At 46.5% G+C, this 21603-nt stretch overlaps 1 pseudogene; it reads left to right on the forward strand.

The window, feature by feature from the left end:
• Positions 1–21603, forward strand: part of LOC135384932 (uncharacterized) — a 195626-nt pseudogene that overhangs the window by 97731 nt on the left and 76292 nt on the right.

A 21603-nucleotide genomic window follows, 5' to 3' on the forward strand; every position in this document is an offset into this window, starting at 1 on the left:
CCTACTGAACAGTGATTGGCTAGCCTGAATTTGTCGGCACCAGGCAGCCGCTTCAGACAAGACACAGCAATTGTTGATTTCAACCTTTATTTGGTGCAACAGCCTCCTGGTCTAGCTGCGGGTTGGTTCAGCTGCATCAGAGAGATCGTTAGTCCCAGTCATCTCTTGCGCTCATTGGTACTCAGCTCCCTCGGTAGATGCCATCTGGCTCATCTAACGGCAGGTGGTTGTGGTCATTGGCCCATCTGACTACAGGCCTCTCATTGGTCACTTATGTCTAGAATTCCCTAACAGGCTCGAACTGCAATTGGTCACTTCCACTCACCACTAGACCCGACTGCTATAATATAAGTTTAAATGTGGGATATTGGAACTTTTACCATAAGATACGTTTAGCCGGGAGCTGGTAGGCTCCAACTGCTATCAACCCATGCCTCCATCCGGGTGCTCACTGGTTCACAATGAAACTTTTTCACATGCTCTGATGGCGCCGAAGAAGGTTCCCTACACATATAATAGATGGCGCCGGTTGTACGCCCTCTTTGCAAAGATAGACAGCCGTGACACGAGTGTGAAAAAAAAAAGTCAATTTCATTGGTGACTCATTTCCATCCATCTGGTTCATACTTCTAGAGAGCCAGCGTTAGAAGGCTGAACAGCTTACATGCCGCCACCTCCTGCTGTTGGTTCACAATGAAACTTTCTCACATGCTCTGATGGCGCCAAAGAAGGTTCCCCACACATACAATAGATGGCGCTGGTTGTATACCGTCTTTGCAAAGAAGGCTGAGGCTGGACAGCCACGACGCGAGTGTTGATAACGTCCACTCTAACTGCATTGGTCACTCCTTTCTATGCGACTGGTTCATACATCTAGCAAGAGAGCCAGCATTAGAAGCCAAATCTGCTGCTGAACATTACAAAACATGAATAAAACAGCTTACATCAATATGTTCGGTGCTGCCATCTGAAGTCAGCGTCCTTCATGCTATCCATGAATGCTATCCACACTATGCTATGCCACGCTTCATGCTATCCACGATGAACACATCTTAAAACACACTCTACCCATCTCTCCATATAACACGAGTAAAGTGGGCTTAACCATGTGTTATGCATGCGTAGGGGGAAGCCCACCACTGGGAACAAGCTTTCGTTTTTGTGATAGTGCGCCTTTGCCCTTCAACGTCAAAATGTAGTTCAGTGTTTATCAAGCAGAATGGAGAGGGAAAAACATAAATAATACTATAGAGTGAAGCTGAAGAACGAATTTTGTCGCAGATAGTGTGCTTCAACAACAACAAAAAAAAAGAAAAAGTCTTCAATGTTTAATAAGCAGAGCGCAAAAAAAAAAAAGAAAAAAAACTCTTCGTGATGCCAAGCAGTGAAACCCACTAGCTCCGGACGCGTTCGTACTAAAAAGCTGAGCAGGAAGACGCACATGATAGAGAAACATGGATAGTTGATGGTGTGCAGAGAAGCTTGTTTTAGAGAAAAACGATTTCAATGTCGATTGAGCAGATGATCAAGAAACCCTGTAGAGCTGTACCTGCAAGGAAGCTTAGGATCATTTTGTTTTAGACAGTGTGCGTTGCACTTCAACACAAGGAACTAATTAAATGTTTATCAAGCAGAATGGCAAAGCATAGTAATGCTATGCGGTGAAGCTCAAGATTGTTTCTCTCACTGACGCTCCAACGCTTATTAAACTAAGTGATCGAGTAGAGTCATAGTGGTTAGTGCTATGCAGTGAAACTCCGCACGTACTCAATATTAAAAAGAAGACTCAACCCAAGCTGAGTAGCAAGAAACACAATTTCAGATTGCCTTCGGAACTCTGACGGAGGCGTTCTGTGGAAACGTATCCAGCGTATATTTCACGCGACACACCTAGCACGCGTTCCTTCAAAACAGTACGCAAGATCACTATTAGACAGTAAGAAGCACCATTAGAAATATAAGTTAAGGGTGATCACACAGATTCAAAATGAACGAAGTTCATCACATTATAAGCAAGTTCATCTCAGAATAAATGTGTTCACTTTAAGAGTATCACAGCTACAAACATGACAGGTTTTACACCATTCACGGTGCGTCACGCGACACGAGCACCATACAGCACGCAATATCAGACAGCTCACGCGATTTTAGCCTGCCCATATCCGCGTATATTGGAATTTTTCACCTGAGAAGCATGCACACACCGTTATCACGTAGCTATGCATACACACACAATACGATTTTGAATACGTAATCTGCGTATGATCGCGACGCACGGGCTCAACATGCGCGATATAGACACATCAAACTGTCGCGCACCTTCCAGGTTTACAAATCTACATCACACCTCATGTGCGCACCACAAACGTAGCCAGCGTAGATTTCACGCAACACACCTCCGCGTTCGCAGGAGCACTACTGAACAGCAAGAAGCACCATTAGAAATATAAATTTAGGGTGATCACACAAAAACGCACTCAATCTTAAAAAGTAGACTCAACCCAAGTTGAAAAAACACAATTTCAGATTGCTCTCCCAGAACATTCTGTGCAAACATAGCCAGCGTATATTTCACGCAACACACCTCGCACGCAGAGCACTACTCGAAGCACCATTAGAAATGACAGGACACAACGTCGCATTATGAACAACTTCATCTCGGGAAAAAAAAATGTGCACCTTCGCAGACGGGCACATAGATTCACGAGCACCATGCAGGAATATCTGAAATACGAATTTCCGACGGCGCGCGCGCAGCTCACGCGACTTTAGCCTGCCCGTGTCCGCGTATATTGAGGTTTTAGACAGTGTGCTTTCAACGTAAGAAATTAACTAAATCAACCAGAATGATAGAGCACAGTGATGCTATGTGATAAGACTCTCACTGACGCTCCAATGCTTATTAAACAATGCTATGCAATGAAGCTTCGCACGTACTCACTGTTAAAAAGAACACTCAACCCAAGCGGAGTATGAAGAAACACAATTTCACATTGCACTCCCAGAACATTATGTGCAAATATAGCCAGCGCACGCAACCCACCTCGCACGTGCTCCTTCGAAACAGAGTATACAACTGGAAGCACCATTAGAAACATAAATTTAGGACAATCACACGGCGTCGCATTATGAACAAGTTCATCTCATAAAAAAAGGCTCACCTTAAGAGCATCGCAGACGGGCACATGGATTCATAAACTTGCGGTACAGCAGGACACGAATTTCGGCCGCGTGGACAGCTCACGCGACTTTAGTCTGCCCATGTCGGCATATATTGCAGTTTTAGACAGATGGTGTTCAACTTAAGCAATTAATTAAATCATGCGGAATGACAAAGCATAGTGATGCTATGTGGTGAGGCTCCAACACTTATTGAACCGAAATTGGTTGTTGCTATGCACGCACGTACTCAACCCAAGCTGAGTATGAAGAAACACCATTCCAGATTGCCTTCACAGAACATCCCGCGCAGTCGCGCCTCCGCGTTCCTTCTCTACTGGAAGCACCAATATCAGAAATATTAGGATGGTCGCATTATGAACAAGTTCATCTCATCAAGAAAATGAGCTCACCTCATCACATCGGTGTGACGCACGCAGATTCTTGTCGGGCGACGCGGCACAGCAGGGCACTGACTTCGGGCGCGTGGACAGCTCACACGATTTTAGCCTGCCCGCGCACACAGGCTCAACATGCGCTGACACACCAAAATGTCGCGCACCTTCCAGGTTCACACCCGCATGTCGACCACTTACCGTGCCAGCCGCACAGAAAACTAGATAGCCGGAACACAGGCGCATAATATACCCATCTCGGTTGGGACCATCTGTTTTATATCAATGCTCGCTCGTTTCCGCAAGGTTGCAAGTCCGAGAAATTGGGTCACCTTGAAGATGAGCCGGTGTTCGAGCCATCTGTTTAATATCAAAACGCACTTCCACCCGTCATGGCCAAACTGAGTACTCTGCGGCGGACCCCAGCGGGAAAAAAAAATGTTGCGTCAAGGTGATGTAAATAGGCTTTCTCCGAGAAACTGGGTCACCTCGTAAATCATGTTTTCCGAGGCCGCGCGTATTAAAATCGAAAGTAAACAGTGATCACACAACGCTATGCGAAGAAAAAAAATATCCCTATGAGCCCGCATCACCACCTGCTCATTGCCGAAACAAGCTTTCTCTGACCAAAAGGGTTCGCTTATGCAGTTTCCAAGAAGTTCCAAATGTCCACGCGCGCGCATCGGGCCGTACCTGCGTGATTGTGTAAACAAAATCGCACCACCCTCCAAGGGCGCATTTGAGTTCCGTCTGTCGGTCGACTCTGGGTCAAGCGCACGACGAGGAAGGACTATTGTCTTCAAGATGAGGAAAGTTCTCATTTTCAGTTCATTCGGTGTGCGTAGAAACTGAGAAGTCATGTCATCTGTTTTCGAAAAGCCGGATAAACCCGGTGAGGGGGGCATTGTTCCGGAGAACGAAAAGCTGGACGTGTTGGTCGACACGGGGAGACCGAGTACGCGGCACTCCTGATGGAAAACGATAAACGCGTAAAGGTGCCCAGTCGTCTTAAGCGATTCACAAATGAAGAGTTGCAAGAAATGCGTGCATTACCGGATCTGAAACTGGAGAAGAGACTCATGGATGGACCGCCCGAAATCCACGCGAAGTGACGCACCCCACAGCGAAAGTGCGCGCGCCCCATATGTAATCATCAGTAAAATAAGTGTATTTCCTGTTTTAAGATAAAAAAAAATGCCGTGCGGTGTGATGGAGAAGGAAGCTGTATAGATAAGACTCTAGCATGTGTTTATTTGTTAAGAATACTTCTGACAATAAAAATGTCATAGAAGGAGTGGCATACAAGGTAATAAGTAATACACTGAACAACTGAACAGTGAGATTACATAGTTCTAGCTGAATATGAATAGGAAGGTTATAAAAAGATATTGCTTATTTATCGACTAAGCGAGTATAGTTTGTGGAGAGGATACCACACTTTCGTAAAGCAATTTTATATCATATCCCAAACGTTCTGCGCGATCAAACAAGTCAGAGCATTATGGAAAGAAGAACACCGCTTCACACTTCACGGCATGTGCAATACCATAGCTTGTTTCGGCTTGCTCAAACAAGTTCTGGCATTTGTGCGTTGTGGCGAGGCGTGGGACACGTTGCGGTAAATGACGCGTATAATGGTACAGATTTGTAAGAAACACTGAAGAGATTCAAGGGGGAGGGGGGGGGGTGATAAGAGATCCTCCGACATTTGTTTCGACATCCTCTTCTTCATTGTTTACGCACAAATATCACGTAATCTCAATGAAGTCCTAAAGAAGTCGGAATACGAAGACATTGTACCTGTAGATATCTTTCAAGCTCTCCTTCTGCTATGCGTGCAGGTCTGTCGGTGGAATCAATGTTGTTGTTGCGTGATTTATGAAGCGAGCGGTCGGTTTATCTTTTCAAGGATTGAGTGAAATGGTACAGCGCTTTCGGCAAATAAACGTTTAGTTGCATCAAAAATCTATGGATGATCGTGAGATACAAGTTGGAGTGATATAGAAACGGAGAACCCATGAACGAGACAATCATAAATGCCGTGTATACCATCCCCGTGGTGCGTGACTACTGGAAAAAGAACCACACGAGCTTGGACGTTACCGTCGTCGAGGGAAAGGAACGTGTTGTCTCCACATTAGAAGACGTCCTCGCTAAAGTGTTGTGAATAAAGGACACCGTGTTTACCACAAACAAAAATGTTTTCATCATCTTTATTGATTTTAGCAGCGATATGGGAAGCGTATGTTTGTGACACAAAAGTTCGCATGAAATAAATGCGGGAATGGAGCAACCACTACTTTTATTATATAAAACAAATCCCCCTCGCGAACGCCAACTACGTGCGGTAAGCATATTGCCCCCACAAGCGTACGCCTCCCCACAACGCACAAATGCCAGAACTTGTTTGAGCAAGCCGAAACAAGCTATGGTATTGCACGCGCCATGATGTGTGAAGCGGTGTTCTTCTTTCCATAATGCTCCGACTTATTTGATCGCGCAGAACGTTTGGGATATGATATAAAATTGTTTTACGAAAGCGTGGTATCCTCTCCACAAACTATACTCGCTTAGTCGATGAATAAGCAATATCTTTTTATAACCTTCCTATTCATATACACCTAGAACTATGTAATCTCACTGTTCAGTGTATTACTTGTTACCTTGTATGCCACTCCTTCTATGATATTTTTGATGTCAGAAGTATTCTTAACAAATAAACACATGATATAGTCCTATCTATACAGCTTCCTTATCCATCACACCGCACGGCATTTTTTTCTCTTAAAACAGGAAATACATTTATTTTACTGATGATTACATATGAGACGCGCGCAGTTTCGCTGTGGGATGCGTCACTTCGCGTGGATTTCGGGCGATCCATGCATGAGTCTCTTCTCCAGTTTCAGATCCGGTAATTCACGCATTTCTTGCAACTCTTCATTTGTGAATCGCTGAAAACGACTGGGCACCTTTACGCGTTTATCGTTTTCCATCAGGAGTTCCGCGTACTCGGTCTCCCCGTGTCGACCAACACGTCCAGCTTTTCGTTCTCCGGAACAATGCCCCATCACCGGGTTTATCCGGCTTTTCGAAAACAGATGACATGACTTCTCAGTTTCTACGCACACCGAATGAACTGAAAATGAGAACTTTCCTCATCGTGAAAACAATTGCCCTTCCTCGTCGTGCGCTTGACCCAGAGTCGACCGACAGACGGAACTCAAATGCGCCATTAGAGGGTAGTGCGATTTTGTTCACACAATCACGCAGGAACGGCCCGATGCGCGCGCGCGAAGGACATTTGGAACTTCTTGGAAACTGCATAAGCGAACCCTTTTGGTTAGAGAAAGCTTGTTTCGGCAATGAGCAGGTGGTGATGCGGGCTCATAGGGATATTTTTTTTCTTCGCATAGCGTTGTGTGATCGCTGTTTACTTTCGATCTTAATACGCGCGGCGTCGGAAAACATGATTTACGAGGTGACCCAGTTTCTTGGAGAAAGCCTATTTACATCACCTTGACGCAACTTTTTTTTTTCCGCTATGGTCCGCCGCAGAGTACTCGTGTGGCCATGGCGGGTGGAGGTGCGTTTTGATATAAAACAGATGGCTCGAACACCGGCTCATCTTCAAGGTGACCCAATTTCTCGGACTTGCAACCTTGCGGAAACGAGCGAGCATTGATATAAAATAGATGGTCCCAACCGAGATGGGTATATTATGCGCCGGTGTTCCGGCTATCTAGTTTTCTGTGCGGCTGGACACGGTAAGTGGTCGACATGCGGGTGTGAACCTGGAAGGTGCGCGACATTTTGTGTGTCAGCGCATGGTGAGCCTGTGTGCGCGGGCAGGCTAAAATCGTGTGAGCTGTCCACGCGCTTGAAGTCAGTGCCCTGCTGTGCCGCGTCGCCCGACAAGAATCTACGTGCGTCATACCGATGTGATAAGGTGAGCCCATTTCTGAACGCTTTTGTGTGAATAAACATATACCCCCCCCCCCCCCCATTTTCTTGATGAGATGAACTTGTTCATAATGCGACCATCCTACTATTTCTAATATTGGTGCTTCCAGTAGAGAAGGAACGCGGAGGCGCGACTGCGCGGGATGTTCTGTGAAGGCAATCTGGAATTGTGTTTCTTCATACTCAGCTTGAGTTGAGTACGTGCGTGCATAGCACCAACCAATTTCGGTTCAATAAGCATTGGAGCCTCACCACATAGCATCACGATACTTTGTCATTCCGCTTGATTTGATTAATTGCTTAAGTGGAACGCCATCTGTCTAAAACTGCAATATACGCCGACATGGGCAGACTAAAGTCGCGTGAGCTGTCCACACGGCCGAAATTCGTGTCCCGCTGTACCGCGAGTTTATGAATACATGTGCCCGTCTGTGATGCTCTTAAGGTGAGCCTTTTTTTTTTGTGTGTGTGAGATGAACTTGTTCATAATGCGACATTGTGTCCTGAGCTTATATTTCTAATGGTGCTTCGAGTAGTGCTCTGCGTGCGAGGTGTGTTGCGTGAAATATACGCTGGCTATGTTTGCACAGAATGTTCTGGGAGAGCAATCGGAAATTGTGTTTCTTCATACTCAGCTTGGGTTGAGTCTGCTTTTTAAGATTGAGTGCGTTTTTGTGTGATCACCGTAAATGTATATTTCTAATTGCGCATGTACTGTTCAGTAGTGCTCGTGCGAACGCGGAGCTGTGTCGCGTGAAATGTACGCTGGCTACGTTTGTGGTGCACACATGGGGTGTGATGTAGATTTGTAATCCTGGAAGGTGCGCGATAGTTTGATGTGTGTATATTGGCGCATGTTGAGCCCGTGCGTCGCGATCATACGCAGATTACGTATTCAAGCTCGTATTGTGTGTGTATGCATAGCTACGTGATAACGGTGTGTGCATGCCTCTCAGGTGAAAAATTCCAATATGGGCAGGCTAAAATCGCGTGAGCTGTCCAAGCCTTTCTGATCATGCGTGCTGTATGGTGCTTCTGTCGCGTGACGCACCGTGAATCTATGTGGTGTAAAACCTGTCGTATTTGTAACTGTGATACTCTTAAAGTGAACACATTCATTCTGAGATGAACTTGCTTATAATGTGATGAACTTCGTTCATTTTGAATCTGTGTGATCACCCTTAACTTATATTTCTAATGGTGCTTCTTACTGTCTAATAGTGATCTTGCGTACTGTTTTGAAGGAACGCGTGCTAGGTGTGTCGCGTGAAATATACGCTGGATACGTTTCCACAGAACGCCTCCGTCAGAGTTCCGAAGGCAATCTGAATACGTGCGGAGTTTCACTGCATAGCACCAACCACTATGACTCTACTCGACCACTTGGTTTAATAAGCGTTGGAGCGTCAGTGAGAGAAACAATCTTGAGCTTCACTGCATAGCATTACTATGCTTCGCCATTCTGCTTGATAAACATTTAATTAGTTCCTCGTGTTGAAGTGCAACGCACACTGTCTAAAACAAAACGATCCTAAGCTTCCTTGCAGGTACAGCTCTACAGGGTTTCTTGATGATCTGCTCAATCGACATTGAAATCGTTTTTCTCTAGAACAAGCTTCTCTGCACAGCATCAACTATCCATGTTTCTCTATAATGTGCGTCTTCCTGCTCAGCTTTTTAGTACGAACGCGTGCGGAGCTAGTGGGTTTCACTGCTTCGCATCACGAAGAGTCTTTTTTTTTTTTTGCGATTTGCTTATTAAACATTGAAAGCTTTTTTCTTTTTTTTGTTGTTGTTGTTGAAGCACACAATCAGTGACAAAATCCGTTCTTCAGCTTCACTCTATAGTATTATTTATGTTTTTTCCTCTCCATTCTGCTTGATAAACACTGAACTACATTTTGATGTTGAAGGGCAAAGGCGCACTATCACAAAAACGAAAGCTTGTTCCCAGAGGTGGGCTTCCCCCTACGCATGCATAACACATGGTTAAGCCCAACAACAACAACTAAATCATGACTATGGTCTGGGGTGATTCACCGCTTGAGAGCAGTACCCTACCCCATTACACGAGAAGCATGAGATGTGAAATATGAAAATGAAGTTATGTGCAAGTCCAACTCGAACTCCCGTCGTCTGGTTGCGCAACGCTATACGTCGCACAAAAGGAAGAAGCACATGAAAGAAGCGCCAATGGTCCTTGAGGTGCAGGGGTGGACCCTACAGCATCTGGAGCAAGCCGGTAGCCAAGAGGAACTCCAAGAACATCAGAAGTCCTCGACGGGGTTGGACATGGCTCTGACATGGGCCAAGAATTGCAGCCAGGTTGAACGTCTGTCGGCTAGCACCACTCAGCTGAGCACAGAGTTGCCGTCTCTCCGTTTCGTAGAGCTTACATTCTATTAGGACGTGCTGAATGTTCGCTTCAACGCCACATTTGGAACATAGGCAGCTGTCACAGTATCCGATTCGGCACTTGAATTGGGGAGTGAAGGCAACGTTGAGACGAAGCCTGTGCAGGAGGGACGTAAAATAGCGTGGTAAACGGTCAGGAACTGAGAAGGACATAGTGGGATCCACAGAATACATGAGAGACCTGTCAGTGATGTCCCGACTCCACTGCTGGCGAGCTAGTGGCTGAATGAGCTCATTCAGAAGTGATCTCCTGTCTCCTCTTGATAACACCGTTGGTACAACAGCCCGAGACTGTTGGGCAGCCGTTGCCGCTCTGTCGGCTTCTTCGTTTCCGCTCAAACCACAGCGACCCGGGACCCACTGCAGGGATATATGATGACCGTGATCGCTTAGAAGCTGAACCTGATGGAGGATATCAGTGACAACTGGGGCGAGCGATCCACGTATTCCCATGTTGGCTATACATTGAAGAGCAGCCTTTGAATCTGAGTAGATGACCCAGGCCCGCGGATCGTCACAGGGCGTCTTACGTAGAAACAACAGGATAGCATATAACTCAGCCGACGTTGATGATGTGCGGTGTGATAGACGGTATCCATGTGACACACCGTCAGTTGGAATAACAAATGCAGACGATGAACATTCATGACTGGAGGATCCGTCAGTGAAAACTGCAGTGTGGTCAGAATAGCGATTGTGCATCATATCCGCTGCAAGCTGTTTCAGAACTGATGTAGGCACTTGGTTTCGTTTGACATTAAGACCAGGAATTGACAATGCGATCGATGGTACTGGAAGCGACCACGGAGGCGCCGTGGGCACCACTGATCTTGCAGAAAACGGGGGAACCTTAGGTTTCACTTCCATGAAACAGTTGTATGCGTTACATTGCTTCCGGCGACAAACTTTTGCTATTAGTGGATGGCGGCGGTGGTGTGCTCTGAGGCGCAAGTAATGGCGAATGGTCTCCCTCTGCCGTAAGACTTCAATGGGTATTTCGCGGGCTTCTGCTATCACCATCCGCGTTTCCGCGGCTCTCGGGACGCCAAGACATACCCTTAAGCTCCGCGCTAGAATACACCGCAGTCGTTGTTCTTGCGTCTGTGAAATTCCGTGCAAGACTGGTAGGCTATATAGCAGAGTCCCTCGGACTAGGGCTTTGTGGATGGCCAGAAGAGACTTCTCATTCATTCCCCACTTCGGCCCAGCAAAGTGGCGAATGACGGAAATCCACCGGTGTGCCTTTGTGTCCAGGTGATCGATGTGTTTCTTCCAGGACAAGTTGGAGTCTAGGATGACACCGAGGAATCTATGGTGTGCTACCAGCCTAAGAGGCGTATCGCCAAGGAAGAGCTGATACCGATGCATATGCTTCCGAGTAAAAGCCATGACTGCTGTTTTCTCAGTTGATATATCCATGCCTGCCTCTGTTAGGTACCGCAAGATGTTATCCAGGGAATGCTGAAGACGGCGTAGGATTGCAGGCCTCGATTTCCCAACAGTCCAAATGCAGACGTCATCAGCATAGATAGATATATTGACTTTAGGGGCGATACAGGACTTGGCTTAGACAGTTTGGCTTAGAAGTCTGGATCAGTAGGACCAATCAGCATGAAGTAAGTGGAGCCAGTAAAGAGTTGCGCCACAAGGTAAGTAGCGTGGACCAATCAGGGGCCAGCCTTCGGTAGGTTTATAATGAACCAATCGGTGTGAAGGCCCAATCAGTAGGCTTAGAAGTCAGTAGGCTTAGAACAGACCAATCAGCATGAAGCAAGTGGAGCAAGTAAAGAGTTGCGCCATCTGGTGCCAGTGGACTTAGAACGAGGGCCACTTGGTAGGCTTAGACTGGGGACGACCAATCAGAGCGCTGAAAGAGTGATCAGCAGGCTTAGCGTGGACCAATCAGCATGAAGTCGGTTGGAGCCAGTTACGCGACGAGGTAAGTTTGGACACCTGTGATAAAGCCACAGCGGGGTCGCTGCCGAGCGTGCGGGCGCTAACGAAGGCTATGTTCAGCTGGCTTAATCAGTGGGCTTAGAACGAGGGCCAATCGATAGGCTTAGATTGGGAACGGCCAATCAGAGGGCTGCGAGAGTGATCAGTAGAACCAATCAGCTGAGCCGGTTAATTAGGAGCGGAGCTCAGCGATCGGCGTGCACCAATCAGCGTGAAGGAGCCCAGTAATTAGCATAAAGGGGCGGAGTCAACCAGTCAGTAGGCTTTGGATGGGCCAATCAGCGTGAAGTTGGCGGAGCTAAGCAACTAATTAGCATAAAGGGTGGAGCTACGATTGACCAATCAATGATCAGTGGGGCTTGGCGTGGACCAATCAACGTGATGTGGGCGGAGCTAATGGCGGCCAATCAGATGGCTTTGGAATTGGCTTGTGTTGGCTTAGAACTGGATTATGTTGACTTAGAACTGGATTGTATTGGCTTAGAACCGGATTTTGGCTTAGAATTTGATTAGAATAGGCCATCTTGGATTAGAAAAAAGTGGTTCTTATACAGTCTGGTTCTTATACTGTCTATACTACTCACTTGTCCGATCACGATTGTCCCATTCTATTCGTCCACCTCTCCTCGCCTCAGAAAAAGAATTCTTTTTCGATCTAGGATCGGGCTTGTTTCCCTTGGGACGGAAAGCAAACGTCTTACCTGAGGGCGTTGAACTTTTTTTTAAACTGATGTATTGGAATCAGACAGTTACGAACGTGCTCCTTGCATGTTATTCGAAAGCGAGGGTATATCCCGTGGGACCCAAATTTCGCGATGCATGCTCTCCATCGTTATACAAGCATACCCTTCTCTTGTGAGCCTGATGCCCCGTTCATCCACGCATCGGAGAGCTTTGAGGGAGTATGGAACCACGCAATGATGTTAGAATGAGCGTAGCATCCGCGTTCAATGATTGAACACGTTGCCAGATGTGTCAAAATAATGAGGGGATTACAGTAAACTGTGCTTAGTGCTCTTCGACTTCGCGCCACTCGTTTGTTGAAGGTTCCAGCGCCTTTACTTTTCTGTCATCGTTACTAATGTTTCATAGGATCTTGATTTCGCGTGCCAAAGTGACGATCGTGAAATTCGCGGGAATTATGTCCTCGCAAGGGGTACTAATTGTACATTATGCAGTGTTGTAGACGCTATGTCTGTGAAACTTTGACGTAGTGTACTCATTTGATGTACCGTAAGATAAATGCTGGCCGTCGCGGAAACTCTTCTAGTGTGGTAATATCTAGGGTTTACGATAGCTTCTTTTAGCAAACACTGGTAAATAGGAAAACAGTAAATTTCAAGACCTCACGGACAAATGTTTCGCAAGCGACGAAGGATACGGCATAAATGCAGGCGAGTCGGTGGAGAAACTCCGTACTGAAAAATGGGCACAGGATTTGTGGGCTGTCGTCGTTTTTCCCTACCCCAAACTCGAGACTTTTTCAGTATGGTGTCGTCAGCGGTACGTCGTGCGGTTTTGCTCGTACAAATGCTAGCAAATACCCCGTGGTTTTCTGTGGACAGAACAAAAAACCTGTCTGCATCTGCTTAGGTACTGACAATTGTGCGTCACAACCTGGAAGATGCAATGCAAGTGCGCGGCAAAGAACCCCCAGGTTCTTATTCCCGAAATGTGACTTACGGGGACGCTACAGAAGAGCACCTGACACGCCTCATCGACAGCATGTTCTCCTGTCAGCAATACGTGCGATGGGACTGCAAGGGGGCCATGTTCGGCTTTTGGTATCCACCAGGCCTCGACAGCTGGTAAGGAGGAGTGTACATTGTTGTAAATATGTTCAAATGAAATTTACCGTTCAAGGATGTTAGCACGCCCGGCGTGTAAATGGGAAACAGAAGGCAGATGGAGGTTAATATTGAAACGACACGTCAGTCAAGAACGGTTCCTCACTGACGGTTCTGACTATATGAACCTATGAAAATATTCCTGACGTTTAATCGTCGCGACAGTAAGATGTCGGAAAGCTTTTCGTTGTTCGCAGAGTATACCGGACGGCTACATACTCTATTCAAAATGCAGAACAGCGTAAGTTGATATGTTGATAAGTAAATGCTATTGCGCAGCCATTTATTATTGTTTTGGCCTGGGAAAGCATTATCCGTTCGAACGAAAACAAACTCCTTCGCAGGTGGGTGGGTCGAAATTGGCAAGATCAGTTTTACTGGGGTGGTGCTGAGACAGACAGTCGGAGCTGTGGCTGCCACCCGCACTGCTTGCGGACGCCACGGAACAGCACCTGCAACTGTGACGCCAACGCCAAGCAGGTCTGGCTAGCAGATGCCGGTCTGCTCCTCGACTCCAGTCGACTGCCCGTTCTGCAACTCCGCTTTGGCGACACAGGAGAAGCCAACGAAGCTGGAAAGCACACCCTGGGACCGCTCGTATGCCGAGCGACAGGACACGTCGGTAAGTTTGATGCCATTTGATAATTACGCTTCGGGCTACAACTGCTATAGGGTGCGATGAGTGATACAATTCGGAGACCACTGATGTGTACTCTGGTCGTCTGCACTGAGGGCGTTTCTGTAAAACCTCCATCGCGGTACCGCACCACTTGCTCCCGCAGCCATTTTAATGGTAGCACTGCTATCCTCCCAACACAACATGAAATAAAAACTTACTGCTGTCCATGAGCTATAGGCAAAAATGGGAGTCGTAAATCTGTTTGCGACACTCTGCCATTATCTTAACGGTCACGTACGCCCCGTTCAGTGGTAACGGTCTCATTCAGTGTGTACATTGGTTCGCCTTGTAGGTACTTTGAGGTGAAGTTCTGTATTTAGGGTTTAAGAGGAAGGGGGGGGGGGGGAGGACGAATGATTCTCAAGACAAGACATGAAGTGAAATGTGCATTTGTCCTCCGATTGAGGGAACGTCACGAGTTTAGGTACGGAGCAATACCAAATCTTAGAGCTTTCAAAATTCTGAAGCATATTGTTTATAAAATTACGTTTCATCTTCGTTCTCCTTGCACATTCTTCGCCTAAGAAAGCTAAGTGTTTTTTTTTTATCTTTTGCGCATGAAAAGCTCTGGAGATAGCAATTCAATTGTTTCCGACAACTTGTTTGAGATGACACTCGTTCGCTCAATTTTTCGTCGACTTCACTGTATCGTGTCTATCCATATTGCTAGTTAACATGTAATCACGTAGTAGCCATGTCATAAAATTTTAATAGAAAAAGCACGCAATAGAAAAATATGCCATTAACGACATTTATCGGTACGACATTTTTGGCACATACCTCAAGTAGTTTTATCAAATTTGAATCGAACTAAATTTAATTTCCTGAATTGAACACCGAATTATGTCGATTTTTTGCCAGAAACAGAGCGGACATTGGATTTATCCCACATTACTACAAAATGCGTACCTACTACAATGGTAATAACTAAAAAAGTTGCGAAAACAGTCGTTTCCAGACGTGCAAATTGTCGACCGCCCTCAGTTCCCTGAGGGAACTGAGATGGGTTACCATACTGCGGGGGGGGGGGGGGGGGGTAGATGGGTTACCATTTTCTTTCGCCGCTTCCTGCATTAACTTGACGGAGAACTAGCGCGTCCAACAATCTCGTATCGAAACAACGGTTTTCGCTTTTGTTTTTCAGCTATTATAATTATAGTAGGCAGGGTATTTTATAGTGGAATGGGGTGAATATGACATGCACTTTCTGTTTCCAGCCAAAAACAACAAAAAAATACAGGAAAAAGAAAAAAAAAACGTGACGTTGACTTTGCAAATTTCAGAGTTTAATTCTAGAAACTTATTTCAATTAAAATTTGATAACATTACTTGCAGTACGTAGCAAAAGTTCCCTACAGATAACTTTGATCGCATATTTTCCCGAAGTGCGTTTCTTTTATAAATTTTTTATAGGGTCACTGAAATACCCTGTATTTCCGAAGGACAACTATTTACAAGCCGTATTCTGTACTCATATGACACGAACTGTCTCCTATATTGACCTAAAGAATATTACGCAATAAACAGCTGTTCCTTTCAGATGACTAAGGCACAGCAAGCGTGCAGGCGCACATCCCATCGTATATACCTTCTTCCTTCACAAATCTCATATAGTGCATGTGTCTCATTGCTCGTTCAGCAACGTCCATAGAAACGGGGTAATAGATGAGCTTCCCCGCCGGAGCAAGATTTGATGGGATTTCCCTGTGCCTGTTTCTCTCATCCCAGTTCGGGTCGCTATATGTCACTATTGTTCTGCTTCGTTTGCTTGCTTGCAGTGCCGGAAAGCGATACCTTACATCCTGGGGACGGAACCTTGCGCAGACATTCGTCGCTCCCGTGCATCAGGATTTCGGGATAATTAACATTTCTCTTCGCTTTTCCTCCGACGCCGTGACGAGTTGACAGTCAGTCTCTTCACAACAACAACTTGTGACGCTGAATTGCGAGTTTCATCGCGAGGGGCGATACTCGACCTCATTTCTGGTGGTGATGTGAGGAATGAAATATTGAGTCCCTTCACAATAAGGATCGAAGCCCTATTGTGTCCGGTAAAAAGAGGTTTGAGGGCAGAGCGTTGGTGGGTTGGGCTGGGGGGGGGATATGTTTAATGCAAAGTAAAAAAAAGAGAAGGGAAAGGTTAGCCACGATGTGGGCTTGCTATTCCCTAAAGCTTTCAAGCAAACAAAAGAATATACAAACAGCTGGGATACAGAAAAGTATGAAAAAATACAGCAGAAACAGCTCCTTCACTAATCGTTGCGCATAGGGCGTATCAGAGAATGCCCAGGAGTTTAGATTCCCGAAGGAATCGTGTCAGCGCAGACGTGACTTCAGCGTGCTAGGTAGGGCCAAGTAGCACCGCGAGGGGGGAAAGCTCTCGGTATCCTAGATGAGCAAGGCGGCGCCGGAGACTCGATCGGTGATCTTCGTACCGCTGGCAGGCAATGAGGATGTGTGGCACATCGGCTTCTACGTTGCACGTTGGGCAAAGAGGTGATGGGTGCTGATTCATCTTAAATAGGAGGAGAGGAGTTCATGCCACATTCAGCCGCAGCAGATGAAGCAACGATTCCTCGATGCGCGGGATGCGGCCAGGCACAGCATATGACATTAAAGGGTCAATAGATTTAAGGAAGGCATTGGTTCGTATAGCTTCTTGCTGAAAGAGCTGTGTGCGGTTGGCAGTGAAGCGGCGGATTTTCAGCTGGCACATAGAGAGCGCTGGGCTGGATTTCGTCAGGGACCAAGCAATTCTAATAGGGAGAGGGGGAGAGAGTCCAGCTGATTGACTCCCGGAGAGTGCGGTACGGGAAGGTTGGTAGTGTGTGCAATCAAGAAGAATGTGCTCTACTTTTAAAGCAGCAGCTCTATATAGCACCAGAGCAGTGACAGTACCTGGGAGAGTCAACTTGTCTCAAGCGGTAACGCCACTGAGATGTAAAAGTCACATCGAGTCGCATTCAATGAATTAATGCAGCATCTTGACGAGAGGTGTTTCGTGGCATGTGGAAAGCGAGCGTTGGATCAACTCTTCTGAGCATATATGGAAGGAAAATGTCAGTTGTCCATTGGCGGGAGGTCAGGGGTGTCACGAGGCGTCGAAGAATGGAACGACGGTCTCCTCTCAGCAACCCAATATTCGTCCGTCCTCGTGACGAATAGAGCTGCCCCTGCCGCACTGTGGGTGCTCATCCGCACTCCTAGTGAAGGATGTGTTAATGGCTTACCACCTTGCGTACAAAGCAAGGCACAGGTTGGTTCTCCAGTGGGTTCCAGCCCATTGTGGTATCGCGGGCAATGAACAGGCCGTCATCTTCATATTTCAGGTTGTGCCAATTCAAGAGTCAAATTTTATGTTGGTTACAATGACAGCGCACCGTTAAAAGAGAACTTACCGTATAACAAGCTCTGCTGAAAATGGTGCAGTTATGGATTTAGATTTGAGGAGGGTGCGGTTCGTACACCTTTTTGTTACAATAATTACCAAACGTCAAAAGCTGAACAAAAAGGCGTGCAATCTTAGCTTCACCGCATAACACGCTCTGCTCCAAGCATTGCATTGTCACTCCTAATTTGTGGAAAGCGTGGGGCGTACGGTGGTGGTGGTGCTCGTGAAAGGGCTCGCCGTTGTCGGTCTCACAGAGGTGGACAACGTTACGACTAACGCCCAGGGTGAATGTGCATCCTGGGCCGACTTCCAAGGGAACTGAGCCAACAAATGTGTGGAAGAGCCAACGAGACCAATAAACATATCCCCCCCCCCCCTGATGACAGCGGAGGGAGAAAAATGGTAGATATGTGTATGTGGGGCGTACGCTTTTGTGTGATCACTCTCTATAAAAAAAAAACGAGGGGGAAAGAACGATGTTATTCAGGATGATGGTTGGCTAGGGGTACGTTATAAGGTGAAGTTCTGTTGAAAGTTATATATGTACAAGGGCCAATAAAGGTTGACAGAGACTTTTGCTCGAGAAAAATCAGTGAGTACATGTAACTGAATATAACTTTCGGAGGAACTGCAATCCTTCTCGCGTCAGCGGCACGTGCAGCAGCGGCAGCTATCATGACGGCTAGCGCCGTGTCTGCAGCTGTGGAACAGCGATGCATAATCAAGCTCCTTATGAAGGAGAACGTCGAAGCAGCTGAAATTTTTCTAAGGTTACAGGCACGGTACGGGGAACAAACGATGTCAAGGGGAAGAGTGTACGAATGGTGCAGACAGTTTGGCGAAAGATTTCGTGCAGTGACTACGACAGCGGCTCACTTCTTTCTACGCCAAAGGCATCAAAGAGCTGCCACAGCGATGGCAGCGGTACCTAGACGCCCACGGTGGATACTTTGAAAGACTGACATAGTTTGGTGATCCCAGAATTTTACGGAGACTCACCTTTTCCTCTTCGTCCTTTCCTTTCTATTTATTCTTCGTTTTATTTTTATTTTTTTAATGGAATAGCATGCCGACCTTGGTCTGGCAGACCTTTCCTTTCAATAAATATATATCCCCCCCCCCCCCAGAATTTTCCATCGTATTTATAGAAATAAAAGTTTTCGTCAGCCTTGAACGACCCTTGTGCCTCCAAACTAAATATGCGTGCCTGTGGGCGCATCCAAATGCCAAGTTATGAATTCACAACAATCAATTTCGGAAGCGGGCTTTCTTATCGCATATTATTCAAAAGAGCGTATTACGGTTTGTTATGCAGCGTAACTACATGCATACATTAGAAGTACACTCTAAAAACGACTTCACCACATAACACGTTATGCGCTGAATAATACAGTTGTCGTCTCTGGTTTGAGGAGAGAGAGGAAGCGTGCTCTCTGCACTGTTAGCCTGCCTCTACCATGGCCATTTCTCTACACTGGAGGCGGAAAAAAGGAGACGTCAGACTACCATTTGAGCGAGAGAAGTTTTTTCTTTCTTTCTTTCTTCTTGTAGATGTGTTTCGTGGCAGCTTCCGAGCTCCGGTGACCATCACGAGTCACGGCTTTCCGTCTTCATACCCTCCGCCCTTCCACCGCTACCTATGGACCGTGACCATCGAGAAGGGAGACCTCATGGAGCTCATTTTCCTCGAGTATGACGTGTTGCACTGGGGCGCATACAACGCTGTACCTGGCTGCAAGTCCGTACTCGTAGTGACGGCACATAGGCAGTCCGACGGCCGGCGAGTGCTCATCGAACGCCAGGACAGCGCGCCTCCATATTTCTTGTCGGATGGATCCCGGACTCTCGTCAACCTTACCTTCACGACGTGCAACCAAGCCATGAAGAAAACGGAACTGAAAAGAGGATTCATGGCGGAATTCCGGAGATCAGGTAGGCTCTGATTATAGGTTTGAAAATATGTGTCTTCGTTCTTATTTTGCAGTATGACGAAGTCGATGACTTGCATCACTTTTGTAGCCCGTTCATTCAGGCTCATTAATGTAAAGAAACAGCCAATTCACTCTAAAAACGGACGGTTGTTTGGTTGGTGGGTGGCACGTTATTGCTGAGCGTCGGCTGGGGGCACGTTATGTTTTGAGGTTCGATTTCTAGTGTAGCGTTCACATCCATTTTAAGAAGACACATCGCAGTCAGAGCTGTGCTTAACTCGTTACAAGGAACTCGTTACTTGGTAACGGTTACTTTTTTTGGTAATGAAGTAACGATTCGGTTACTTTTTAAGAAATGGTAATAGTAACGGAATCAGTTACAAAAATTGGTAACTCGTTACTGACGTTACTCTTTCCTTTTCTTCAGCACAGGGGAGCACATTTCGGCACTCCGTGTGGCGCAATGCGTGTAGATTTGACTGCGTGACCCACGACCACGTGTCACTCAAAAGGCTGGTTTAGAGTCCGACGTAGTCTTCGCCCATCGCTGCCCGCGTTGCGCGCCGACAGCCAGCGTTCGCTACGCCACGCTTCCTAATGCTACCGGGATCATAGTCCGACGCGATTCGGCGCAGCGCAACAAAACCAGCACCGGAGTTTTTCACATTTCGTAGTTGGAAAGCAGTCATATCTGCACCCGCGTGCTGGAATCCGACTAAAGACAATCCGTGTTCCCATCGTTGGCACTCTTATGTTTGTATTACTGTAATACATTTAGTGCCCCCAAACATGAACACCGAATTAAATAAGAAGGTCGCACGTGTTCCCAGCTGTTCTCGTTCTTTTGCTTGCCTGTCTAGTCGATCCGTCGTTGATAATATGGGCACGGATATTCCTTTCCAGTTTCGATCAAAAGCTCAATGGGCGACGCTATTTTGAGAAATGCGAGTCCCACGCCATGCACAGCTCGCTGGCCAGCGCCAGATGTAGAGCATTGTTCTACTCCCCCGACGGCGGCTGGTGTAGTCGCGCGTTGACGCCGCGCCGCGCTTCGCCGAGAGTCGTCGAACTATGCGCCGCGCGTAGTTACGTCCCGCTCCATCGGACTCTAAACTAGCCTAAAGCATTATTGCAGTCCCTCGCTGGATGTGTTGTTGACGTGCTGAATCGTCTTAAACGAAGGCCCTTAACTTTTCTCTTGTTTCCGTAATCTCCGATCATCACTCCTTCCCAAGAATGCGGACACCAATTGTGCTATGGCTACAAGAAACGCGTTTCGAGTTCTAGCCTTTTCTTGTGTTTGCTAAGCTTCTGAGCGCACTAAATTATGACGCAGCCCCTCGTGTATTTTTGGGAACCGTTGGTGATCGGTGGCACGAAAACCGGTGTCTTCCTTTGTGTTTTCATCACCCCCACTTCGGAAATGTAAATTTCGAGTATCAACTTCTTCTGAAGTGCAATTCCTCCTTAATAAACAGTTGAAGGCAAGTGATGGCGTGTTTGTTGGCTCCTTTAACTATGCGGCGGTAACGTAAAAGTAACTCGTTACCTGAGAATAACGAGGACTCGTTACTTTTGTATGTTGATAACGAGTACGGTATTTAGTTACTTTTTTCTGAAGTAACGGGTAACGGTATTTAGCAGTGATGGCCAGTAGTTAACTACATGTAGTTAAACTACCTGATTGTAGTTAAAAAAGTAGTTATCAACTACTTGCAGAAATGTAGTGGCCACTACTAGTTAAACTACTATTTCGAGTAGTTAACTACAGTAGTTAGGTTACTCCAGGCGCCAACTACGTGCGATTTTGCCACAAGCTTTACTGCACGATTGTGCTTCCGACTTTTACCTTGAGCTACTTGTTTGA

Source organism: Ornithodoros turicata, chromosome 2 (genome assembly GCF_037126465.1).
Source record: "Ornithodoros turicata isolate Travis chromosome 2, ASM3712646v1, whole genome shotgun sequence".
Classification (NCBI taxonomy): Eukaryota; Metazoa; Arthropoda; class Arachnida; order Ixodida; family Argasidae; genus Ornithodoros; species Ornithodoros turicata.